This window comes from Meleagris gallopavo, chromosome 3 (assembly GCF_000146605.3).
Source record: "Meleagris gallopavo isolate NT-WF06-2002-E0010 breed Aviagen turkey brand Nicholas breeding stock chromosome 3, Turkey_5.1, whole genome shotgun sequence".
NCBI classification, from domain to species: Eukaryota; Metazoa; Chordata; class Aves; order Galliformes; family Phasianidae; genus Meleagris; species Meleagris gallopavo.
The window spans coordinates 66,140,678-66,151,967 of NC_015013.2; the positions used below are offsets into that span (position 1 = coordinate 66,140,678).

An 11,290-nucleotide genomic window follows, 5' to 3' on the forward strand; every position below is an offset into this window, starting at 1 on the left:
GCTGGCTTATCAAAGGATCTGTGTGTGTTCTGTACTGAAAAAACAGATCTAACACAAAACTGAGCAGTCCCAAACTACTGGTCACTTTTAACTCCTTTTAAATCTTAAGACTCTGTAGAGAAGCCAAGTCTCTCTGAAACCATCTACCTGTGCTATAAAGGTAGTGAGGCACTGGAACAGGTTGCCCAGAGAGGTGGTGGATGTCCCATCCTTGGAAAATCCAAGGCCAGGCTGAACGGGGCTCTGAGCAACTCTACTGTGCTGTAGGTGTCCCTGTTTATTGCAGAGGAGCTGGACTAGACGACCTCTAAGAGTCCCTTCCAACTCAAAGGATTTTATGATTAAGAACAAATTAGAGAAGGCCTCTGCCTTTGTAAATGCTGATGCACATGCAACTTGTACCCCTGCTCCTTGCCATGTCGGACCCTGTCACCGCAAGGTCCACATTTTCTAAGTTGAACTGACTTCTGCTTCTATGGTTTATTCTCTACTCCTAATAAAATTTAAGCAATTTGTAATCTCAGAGCCATCTTTAGGTACATACTCTTTCTGTATACCTTCCTTCCAATTCCACAGCATCCAACAGACCATCATAAAATCACACTTCTGCCACTTGCACTTCTGCTGTACTACAGCGCATCCCAAACAACATCACGCTTTGCCTCCTTGATTCCCTCTGCTGGCTTTCCTTGTACTCACTCTGTCACAGCCCTCCTCTCCTCTGCAGCTCCCATTTCTTGACCCTCCCCATGCTCCAGAGTTTTTATTATAATTGTGTAATTTATTATAATTACACATAACCCCGCACTGTAGGCATACTCAGAAAGATGTTTTGGAAAGTGGGAAAGATCAAGAAGGTCATAAGAACAATTAAGTCTGTGAATTCAAGAGTTTGCTTCAGGGATGCAGAATCTTTTCTGTTAAAACAGTGGGGGATTTTAGAAAATAAGTGATGCCCCAGGAAGGTTTTCCAGCAGACTGTAAAACTGGATTTCCAAAGCAGGGAGAGCACAATTGCATGTGAACATGACTATGTCCCAGCAAAGCACAGCCCACATCCAGGGCTTAATAAATGTGCATAACTACACACCCAACCTGTCCCACAGCCAGCATGTTTACTTTGCCACATCCCCAAGGTCCTCCTGTGTACAAACCAGGCACTCACGCATCTCTATTGAAGGCACCTTGCACTAGAAATCATGACCTAAGCAAACCCATGCTAAAACCAGCAGCTCAGAGCTCACGGATTCATGCTTGGGTGGGTGACCATGTCACCCCATGTCACTGATGCAAGAACCCCAGCACAGGCATGGCCGGGGCAGCGCTGAGGACAGAGCTTCCCAGCACAGAGCATCAGTGGGGCCTGGGCGGCTGCTAGAGGATAAACTGATAATGAAGCCTCTGTGAAACAGCTCGCAGGAACTCCACCACATATTTTCCCCAGGCTTCGGCAGCCAAGTAATGACTGTCTCAAACGCTACAGCTGAAAAGCTTTATCTGATGAGTGACCATGCCAAAGATTACAGCTTAATTGTAGCCTATTATTCTCTTTCCCACACCCCCACAGTATGCCATATTGCTTTCTGGCTGCAATGAGGTAATTAGACCACGATTACTGCATACTTTATAGCATACAGAAATGAAAGCTGTCTTTGTGAAGTGTTTTCCAGCTCTGACACTAATATTCCTGATAGCTGTGCTTTTCCTGGAACTAGATGCCATTTCATACTAAACACAGCCTGTTTATAACTACTCCTTGCTGGTTATAATTCTACCATGCCAAGTCCCCTTTTAGCTTTTGCAGTGCAATAACGTTCTATATAAAGTGGTTTGGTCAAACTCAGATAATAATCATGGAAATAGAGAAATTCCCCCTAATCCGGAAAGCAGCCATACACACAGAGACTGCCTCTGCCATCTGACCTAAAAGACCTTCACAATCCATGGCAATCTCACTCATTTTCAAACTGATGTCTGAATCAGGCCCACAAAACACAGTGCATAGACGGTACTTTTCCATAGGCTACCTCTGACTTCCAAAAGACCCTGAACTTTCAAAGATACAGAAGCTTGCAAAATATGCAGCAGCAAAACACAATGTTCTGATTGTCTGCGATGAAATGGTGCTAGAGAAGACTATAGAAGAACTTCTGTACGTTTAGATCTCTAAAAATAGGCTGCTGCTCACAGAGACACTATCCAAGGGATCCCAGCTGAGAGGTCTCACCTCTGTGCTAATCACAGGAGAACACCAGATGACTTCCACTAACTAGATACTTAACTTCCACAATGGCAGCACTTAAGTACATATGCTGAGATCACCTTAGCTGAGAAATTTAAAAATGCCATCTATCACTGTATCTATATTAGAGCCTTTAATGCATCTTAACTGAGGTACCTCTAAAACGAAGCACATCAAAATTGTTCCAGTTCTGAAAAAACAAAGTGAAAGAATTTTAAAACTAATAAACCCAGATTACTGAGTGACAACACTGGCATGTAATTTATAGATACAGAAGATGAAAGGAAGGAAGACAAGGGAGGGTTCTTGGAGGTAAAGGACAAATTACATCAGAAAGACTTGTTATATGAGAGATTAAATAATCTCAAAGAAGGAGGATTTAGCGAGAATGGAGCCCTGTAATTTCCTGCAACAAGAGAAGCAGCAGTCAGTGATCTGGCTAATTAAAAAAGAAGTGTTCACACTGTCATGCATTTTATAAAGCCGAGATTTCCTTTAGCCTCAAATTTCTTGTTATTCACTCCATTCAGTAAAGTCATTTTTCCACTTTGCGTTTCTGGTTCATTAAAAATGCCATCTTGAAAAAAATTTCACATATGCAAGGCCTTCTGCATTACTACAGATCCTGAAGCACTTATATTCTATATAGATAAGGACAATGCAGCACATTAGAGAATCTCCATATAAATAATTTCTCATGAAAGAAGTCCAAGACAGAGAAGGCTTCAGTAGCTGTTGAAAAGACCTTTGGGAGAGAAGAGAACTGAGAGGAGCTCCTTCAAGTTGGAAATACAACTTGGTGGTCCTTGAGGGGAGTTGTGGCCTTACTTAGCTTCATTCATTAGAAAATAGTCTAAATTGATTGCCTGTATAGTCTGTGCAGTTGGCAGAGACTTACTTCTGCTTGCAGAGAGACGGTACCTTTAGTCCTGATCAGACTCAGTGTCCTGTTACAGACCAGACCTCAAGCTCTTTGACAGTTAGAATTAGGAGGTATCTATAAAGAGGAGCAGGAGAGACTAATGTTTTGTGATGTACCACAGATACCAGTTTGAATTCCTGTCTTCAGACACACTCATTTGAGTTTACTTTCTTGGCTGACATGTCCAAATGGATACCATGACTGAGCATTTGCATGCTGCAAGCAGCACTCATAGATCTGATCTTCCATGGCTTCCTGCTGCTCTTCCATTTAATTGCAATTTCTCTCCAAGAAGAGCACAATGATGTCACTCTGCTGCTCCAGCTGGAAGTGGTGACCAGGGAAAGAGACGGGGCAATGCAAAAGACAAATTCCCACACATCCTAGAGCATCGCCTCCACACAGAGGAGGTAACAGGACAATGCTAATCATACTCCTTCCTGCCTCCACAAGGGCTTCCTGGCATTTTATCCGCTGCTTTCCTGCTGTGAAGAGGGAAACATAAAGCTCTGGTTTGATCTCAATGGACTGAGGCAGTAAAAGCTAATCTGTGGTCCTGTGGGAATGATCTATGAGCAGGGCTCCCTCCATGCACACCCAAACCCCTCACTCCCTCCTCCACAGCAAATATAATTATAATATCTAATGAGCTGCAACTAATGCAATTCTGAACGTCTTCACAGCTAATGAAAAACAGGTCTTCTCCTTCGAGGTTTAATTGAGATGTTTGGTTCATGCGCTGGAAAGAAGAAACTCTCCACAGAGCTATGTATGAATATTGCATGTATATATCCAGCAAAGCCAGTTGCCTGACACATTCCTGGGCTGTTTCTCATGACTTCTGGATATTAGATGGAGATACCTAAGCTGAAGAGCGCTGGCAGGAAAACACTTGTGAAGGGAAATGGGCTTCGTGAACGAAGTATCTTCTCGTATCATTGCAATGAAAATCCATAGTCTTAATATCCTGTACTACCACTTTGTAACCTGAGCTTGGAATAAATAGGGCGTTTCCTTGACAAGAATAATCATAATGCCTAATAAAAAAAAACACCTCTTTGCTTCTAAGCAAAAATGGGAAGACAGAATTGGGCCTTTAGCTGTAACTTGAACTTACTCATCTACAATCAACTGACTAAAAAAAAAAATCTCTTTTTTTCCCTTTGCTCCAGTTTGCTCATTTTGCTGCCTGTCGGCATCAATTTTTTCTGCAGTGTAAGTATTGATGCTGTGAAACCTCCCCTGCCTCCCTGCTCTGCCCTGCTGCTATCGTTAGCACAACTTCAACAGGGAGACCCACGACATGTACTCCGCTGCAGAGATAAATACAACACCCCTGCTGCAGAAAGTTTTACTACTGCTCTGAGTGAAGAACTGCCAAAGCATTATGACAGACAGCAATTGCTGTTAGGTGAGACATGTGGAGCATCACGTCGCTTCCCACAATCGATAACCGGTCTGCCTTTTCTTCCTTCATTTTTTGGTTTTGTGCTGACCCAGTCATTACTCTTTTTTCCCCACAGAAATCCATCTTGTTAAGTCTTTGAAGGCAAAGAATAAGATGGGAATTTGATGAAAAATGAGATCAGATGCAGGATAACTGTTCTCCAGAGAGAGGAAAGAAAGTGAAAACAGAGCTGGTAAGAAGAGTAGTTTTACACTGGTGATATATGAGGGGAAAAGCAAACAGCAAGCTTGAAAGCTGTGCACAGCCGGTCAGCTGTAAACACCTCCTACTTACAGAGCCTGTTGGCTGTGAAGATGTGACCACCCCATGGACACACACCACATAACAGCCACTGATTCCGCTCTGACACGACGAGGAAGGCCCCACCTCTGTCATTTTGCCTCCCTCAGGTAAATTCACTTGCCCAGCCCTCCTGTCCTCACAGTGCCTCACTTCTCTTCCCACCTGCAGGGCCGGCTGCTGCTGCCGCAGCCCCATCCACATTCAGCACTGCTCCATGAGCCACCACCCATCGCCCACCCACCCACAGGGCTCAGTGCTTACATCCAGCAGGGCACAGTTGCCCTACAGCTAACTGAGTATTTCTCACCGTGTTTGTTTTTACACCCCTTTTCCCCCAAATATTTTTCTATATTAATGTATCAATCAAACATACTTGCATGAAGACCTTAGAGAATTACCAGTACTGATACCAATCACTGATCACTTTGCTTGTGGCTCATTCACATTCGGATACTCGAGTGGTGGGAAAAGGCAGGGCATATCAGAAACAAAAAGGGCAGACAACAAGAAATACATGAAGACACTCTCTCAGAAAGAGATAACTGAGATGAAATAATAGGCCAGCTTGCCTAAAATGTGACAAATAGCATCAAGTAACTCACAAGACACAAACATACATGTGATAATGAGAAATCAGCTCCAGACCATACACTGCTAGAATAAACTCCCCAGTTTCAGCAGCTAGTTATGTTTTAGAGTTCACCATTACATCACTTTCACAATACTGTGGTCAGGTCTGAATTTCCTTCACCAAGCAGTGTTTCATCTGCTTTATCTTTATGCTCTGAACCATTTGCCAAGCTCAGGCCTAATGTAATGCCCTCCTGAATATGGGTCATTTTAAGAGATAACCCAACACTAATGATGAACAAATCTCTTTTCATTCTCTTCCACTGCTCAGGGAGACAGTTTTATTTTAAAGTAATCAGATTCTGCAAATGGAAAACAGTTTAGTGGGACAGTTTTCTAAAGAAAGCATTCACAAATCAAGAGGGTGACTGCTAGTTACTGAAAACTGAAATGCTTACAGGTTAATTTGATGGCAGCAGCAGTAAGTTGATTTTTGCTTCTGTTGAAAGACTTTCTTGACTATGCCAGCCAGCTGGGTAACTGCCTGCAGAGCAGAGGTCATCCTGCTCTGAATTTCCTTAGATGCAGCATCTACTTGATGTGCTACCATCAGAAAAACAGCCATGTTATCTTTTCAGACAATTCTTTCTGAGTTTCAGTAAGACATGACCAGAGATCTGAGTTTGGAGCAGCTGATGAACTCCATGCCTTTCTGTTTCAACAAGAGAAACGCAAGCCTACGTTTGGTCAAAAGAAAGCAAAAACAAGAGAAAGACTCACACGCTTTATCCCAGTTTCACAAGCCTAAAAATAGCAGAAGGGAGCTAATAGACTTTATGTGGGCAAGAATGAGAATCCAGACCAGCGAGCGAGTCATTATTCTTAGCAAAATTCCCCGTTTTGGAACTGTTACACAAAGGCACGCACTGACCCAAATAAATCATGGCTCCTATCCTTCCCCAGTGCATTCAAACAGATAAAATGCTGATGAGCACCAAAAATGTTTTGGGAAAAAAGCAAGCATGAAAAAAGCAAGAGGCCACACAGAAAAGTCTGCGTGGAAACTGCCAAAAAAGAAAAAGCACAACAGCTGGTACACAAATGCTAACAGGCTAAGACAGCACTGCTGGCAAAAGCCAGTGAAGCGAAGGCAAGGAAAAGGCAAAATGATAACTAAAATTCAAAGGTCTGCCCAATGGGAGGAGGAAGCAAGCCAGTTACCATGGAGTGTCCACTGCTATCTGGGAAAAAGCCTTGTGACCCACTTCAGGACGCCGATTTATCTCAGTGCACTGGTGCTGCCCAGCGATGGAGCCTCAGGGACACCAGATTTCCTGAGGCAGCTCTGTGATGCAGCTTGGCAGAGATGTCAGTGGGGATGCACAACTTGATGCAGGAATGGCAGGAGATCTGTGCCCTGCTGGCACAGCAACTGGAGGCTGGCTGACACAACCAATGGCACTGAAAAGGGCTCCCAGCACCCTATCTTTAGGTCTCTAAGCAGATGAAACCTTCCTCCAGAGACTCACCCTGGGGTGACCTCAAATGCCCCACAGACTCTGCTGACTGCACTGAGGCATGCACAGAGTATCAGGTGTGACTGTGACCTTCTCAGGACATCCACAGCACCCAGACCTGGCTGGCAGACAGGGCACAGGACCTACAGGCTCATGCTTCCCAAAAAGCAATTTGAGATCAGTTGATGGAGGCCTTCATCTCCAATGACTGTAATGGGGCTGGAGGATGCCTGCAATAAAGACTCTTAATATGCAGTTGAATCCCATATTAGTAACGGCATGCGTAAGTGCTACACAGATCTTTCTCTAAAATCATTTCCTACTCAAGGGCTGAACGCTGTTACCACCAAACCCTTATTAGAAAGCCTTACGGATTTATTTAGAGATGAAACATTTTGGTTCGGTATCAAAGAACCTATTTTCTGCAAGCAGAACAATGCCAGAACATTGCACTCCTTTCCAGTTGGCATCGCAGAAAGTGGATGACCAGATTTTCTGAAAGACTCAGTACCACAGAGCCTATAATGCTTAATTATCTGATGGTGCTTAGGAATATGGGTAGAAAAGGAGAAGCAAACAAAACCACATGAATCCGGCCATCATATGAATATTTAACACCCTTCTGTGGAGCATCAGTGTGTATGCTCATACCAACATCGTGTTCAACATCCCCATGCAGCTACAGAAGGCATGCATAAGCATAAAATTTACAAACTGTCTGAAGACTCTGATTCAAAAACATGTTCTTCTCCCTTTACGAGCCTTTTAAAACAAAATATTCACTTCCCTGTACATTTTCCCCATTAAAATTTTATCTTACTGTAAAGAGATAGGTATGTAGGGAACTTCTGGCCCCATTCTGTTCTCAATTGCTGTCATACTGAAAGCAGAACGTGGTCCCTTCTGTGGAATTACCTGCAACTCTACGTTTCTTTTTAGTTAATGCACTATTAACAAATACATGTTTCTACATGCTAAAAATGAAAACTGCAATAGAAGAAATTATTTGCCCTATTAAGTTACATCTAAGTAAAGTAAATAATAAAGCCTCTTATTATCCAGTTAGTGAGACTAGAAAAAAAATAATGTAGGTACAAGAAAATACTGAGACCTTAGAAAAAAATACAAAAATATTCTTGCTGCAACAGAATTACAAAAATTTTAAGTCACGCCATGTATTTCTTTGTTTAGGCTGATCTCCCTTTGCCTTTATTACTGGTGTGCCAATATGAAAATATATGCAGGTACCCTGTGGTTAGTGCTAAGCATTAGTTAGTATCTTGTGAAAGTCAGCTGACACTTAAATGTCAGCCTTCAGCATAAGTCTGCTGAGATTTACTATCTTTTCGGAGTAAATCTATTATACTTTAGTAAATAGATAGGATATAAATAAAGTAGTAGCTCTGCAGAGTTTAAAATAGGAATTGCCACTATATTAACAGGCTTATGGCAATGTTACTTACAAGTGTTTGTTTTAAAGCCTCAGCAGGCTCGTCCTGATGCCTATGGTGTAAAACCATCTGCTGAACAGACAGAATCGATCTCTGAGTATGTCCTGCTCGGTTTGTAAATTTACCTACTGTGACTAAGTACATAACTCATTATTAAAAACAGTCAGACCTGATCCTTCCTGAGGGTAAACTAATGCTTCTCATCATCCTTTAAAAAAAAAGCAAGAGATAAGGAATAGGTAAGGCATTTAAATAAGAAACATTATTTGAAAGGTTTACTCCCATGGCCTGACTCAACATGCCAATGTGGACTCCCAATCATCTTTGCAAGATAATTATAATTCATAATTGGCACTTCTAAAGCATTTTCCCAGAGCTGTGTAAATATTGACTAATTAGCCACAGAAAAAGCCTGTGGGATACACTAACTTTTTTTGTATCTCAGCAATTTACTGGGGGAAAAAAAGAGCCTTTCCTGCAGAAGGAGCTGAGCAGGAGGGGTAGGTTTCCAGCCCGAGGCCCCCTGCTCAGTCCACGCTGCTCTGACCTCTGATGTGTCAGCTGCTCCTCTGCTCTGTGGACTGCATGGGATCTGGAAACTGACCAAACCTCACTTAAACGTCCAAAATTACTAGTTACTCAAATGTCCAAATAGAACCCGAGGATTTGATCTAAGTATATTCAGTACTTAAGTGAGGATGGTCACCTCAAGTTCTGCTTGAGGAACACTCAAACAATGATGTAGTGCACAGTGAGGGCTTATTCCCAGAAAAAAAGCATGATGTGGACACTTTAAACTCCACTCTCCAAGTATGGAGTAAGGCACTCCTTTATTTAAAATTCAGTGAGTTCTTACTGAAGTTCAAAAAGCCCAAGTGCAAGGTCTTGCACCTGAAGTGAGGCAATCCTACACACAAATATAGGCTGGGTGGAGAACGGATCGAGAGAAGCTCAGGGGAGAAAGACTTTGGGGTTCTGGTGGACAAAAAGCTGGCCATGGGCCAGCAGTGCGCATCTGCAGCCCAGAAGGCCAACTGTATCCTGGGCTGCCTCAACAGAACATGGTCAGTATTACAAGGGAGGTGATTGTCCCCCTTGTGAAGCCCCATCTGGAGTACTGCATTCAACTCTCAGACTCCCAGCATAAGAAGGACATGGAGCTGTTAAAACGAGTCCATAGGAGGCCGCAAGAATAATCAGAGGGCTGGAGCACCTCTCCTATGAAGAAAGGCTGAGGGAGTTGGGTTTGTTCAGCCTGGAGAAGAGAAAGAGGCCTGCAGGAAAGACGGAGAAGGACTCTTTATGCATGGTGATAGGACAAGGAGTAACAATTTTAAACTAAAAGAGGCTAAGTTTGCGTTAGATATTAGGAAGAAATTATTTAACTTGAGGATGCTGAGGTACTGGAACAGGTCGCCCAGAGAAGCTACGGCTGCCCCATTCCTGGAGGCATTCATGGCCACGCTGAATGGGCAGCCTAATCCAGTGGGTGCCAACCCTTGGACTACAGGATATTCAAGATATTTCCAACCCAAACTATCCTCTGATCCTATGATTCTTTCTACTGCGTACCCATAATGAAGTTACCGTGGAAGTCCTGCTGGAGCCTCCAAGAGGCCCTACCTTCATCGTAAAACACTGAAGGTAAAGTTGACATTAGTAGCCTAGAGGAAAAGGCCAAAAATGGAGCAAAGATCCCTGGAGGCCTACAAAGTCAAATATGTCACTAAAGACTCAAATCCAGCTCTCCATTATAATTGCCCTTATGAAAGGAATAATTAATTAGTAGCATCTAAGGTTTTCCAGTTTAAAGCAGCGAAGACTAATGACAACTTTATTCCAGAGCTTTGTTAATAAACACCATGTTGAGGGGTGATAAAACAGGTCTTTTCCAAATAATAGCATTATTACAAGCATATAATGTATACAATTATACACAATATAAATCACTTTTGTTTGGTGTAATCCTGCTTTGTCCATTGAAGCCATTATTGTGGTTATATGTTGTGTCTAATTTCAGCTACAATCTCTTTAGGGCAAAGATTGTGTCCCTGTGGTTTTTAAAGCCTCATTCATAGTTAAAATGGCATATAGATTAACTAAATTAGGAGAAATCATAAACTGCAGGAATTTATTCTGGTTTATCAGGAATTCACAAATGAGGATGAAAACACTTTAAAATGGATTTTATTATGATACCATCTTCCAGTGATCTGGTTATCTTTTGCTGTTTAGGTATTGTGAGATGCCTTTTAGCTTATCTGTGGCAACTATCTGAATAAAAATAACAACAGCAAATTAATGTGGAGCCCAGTTGAGTACTAAATCCAGTGCTGTCCACCCTGAAGTTCATTCTTAATGTGTAACTACTGGTAAAGAGCACGAACTTGATGGTATTTTAACTATGGTGTTAGTTATCTACTCTGTAAAGGCCAGACAAAACAAATGGTACGAGTAGAGCAGGACTGGGAGCCCACTGAGCAGAATTCATCAAGAAACTCCCAAACCAAAGAAGAAGTAGTAAAGTGACTCAGGCCGCATTGTAATAAAAGGGCAAAAAGGGCTTCTGTACTCAGTGGGTTTATGTTGGTAGAAAAAATGGAGAAGCGATGAAATAAATTTAACATTTTCTATGTAATTTATCTCCTTTCCTTTTAAAACCTGAATAACTAACTGATTGTGTCACTGAATGAAGGCACTCCAAGCCACTTGTCCCTGCTGTCCACCATCCCTTGGCTTGTGCCACCTCAGAGGCATGTGAGATGACTCAATGTGTGCCAAGGCAAGCCCCAGAAGGCCGTGTCTTTGAAACAGAAAAGGTTCCTGAGCTAGGTTAGT

At 42.5% G+C, this 11,290-nt stretch overlaps 1 protein-coding gene across 7 annotated transcripts in view; it reads right to left on the minus strand.

The window, feature by feature from the left end:
- The window catches only part of PAG1 (phosphoprotein membrane anchor with glycosphingolipid microdomains 1), a 106,338-nt gene that overhangs the window by 26,278 nt on the left and 68,770 nt on the right, over positions 1-11,290 (minus strand). The window lies entirely within an intron of this gene.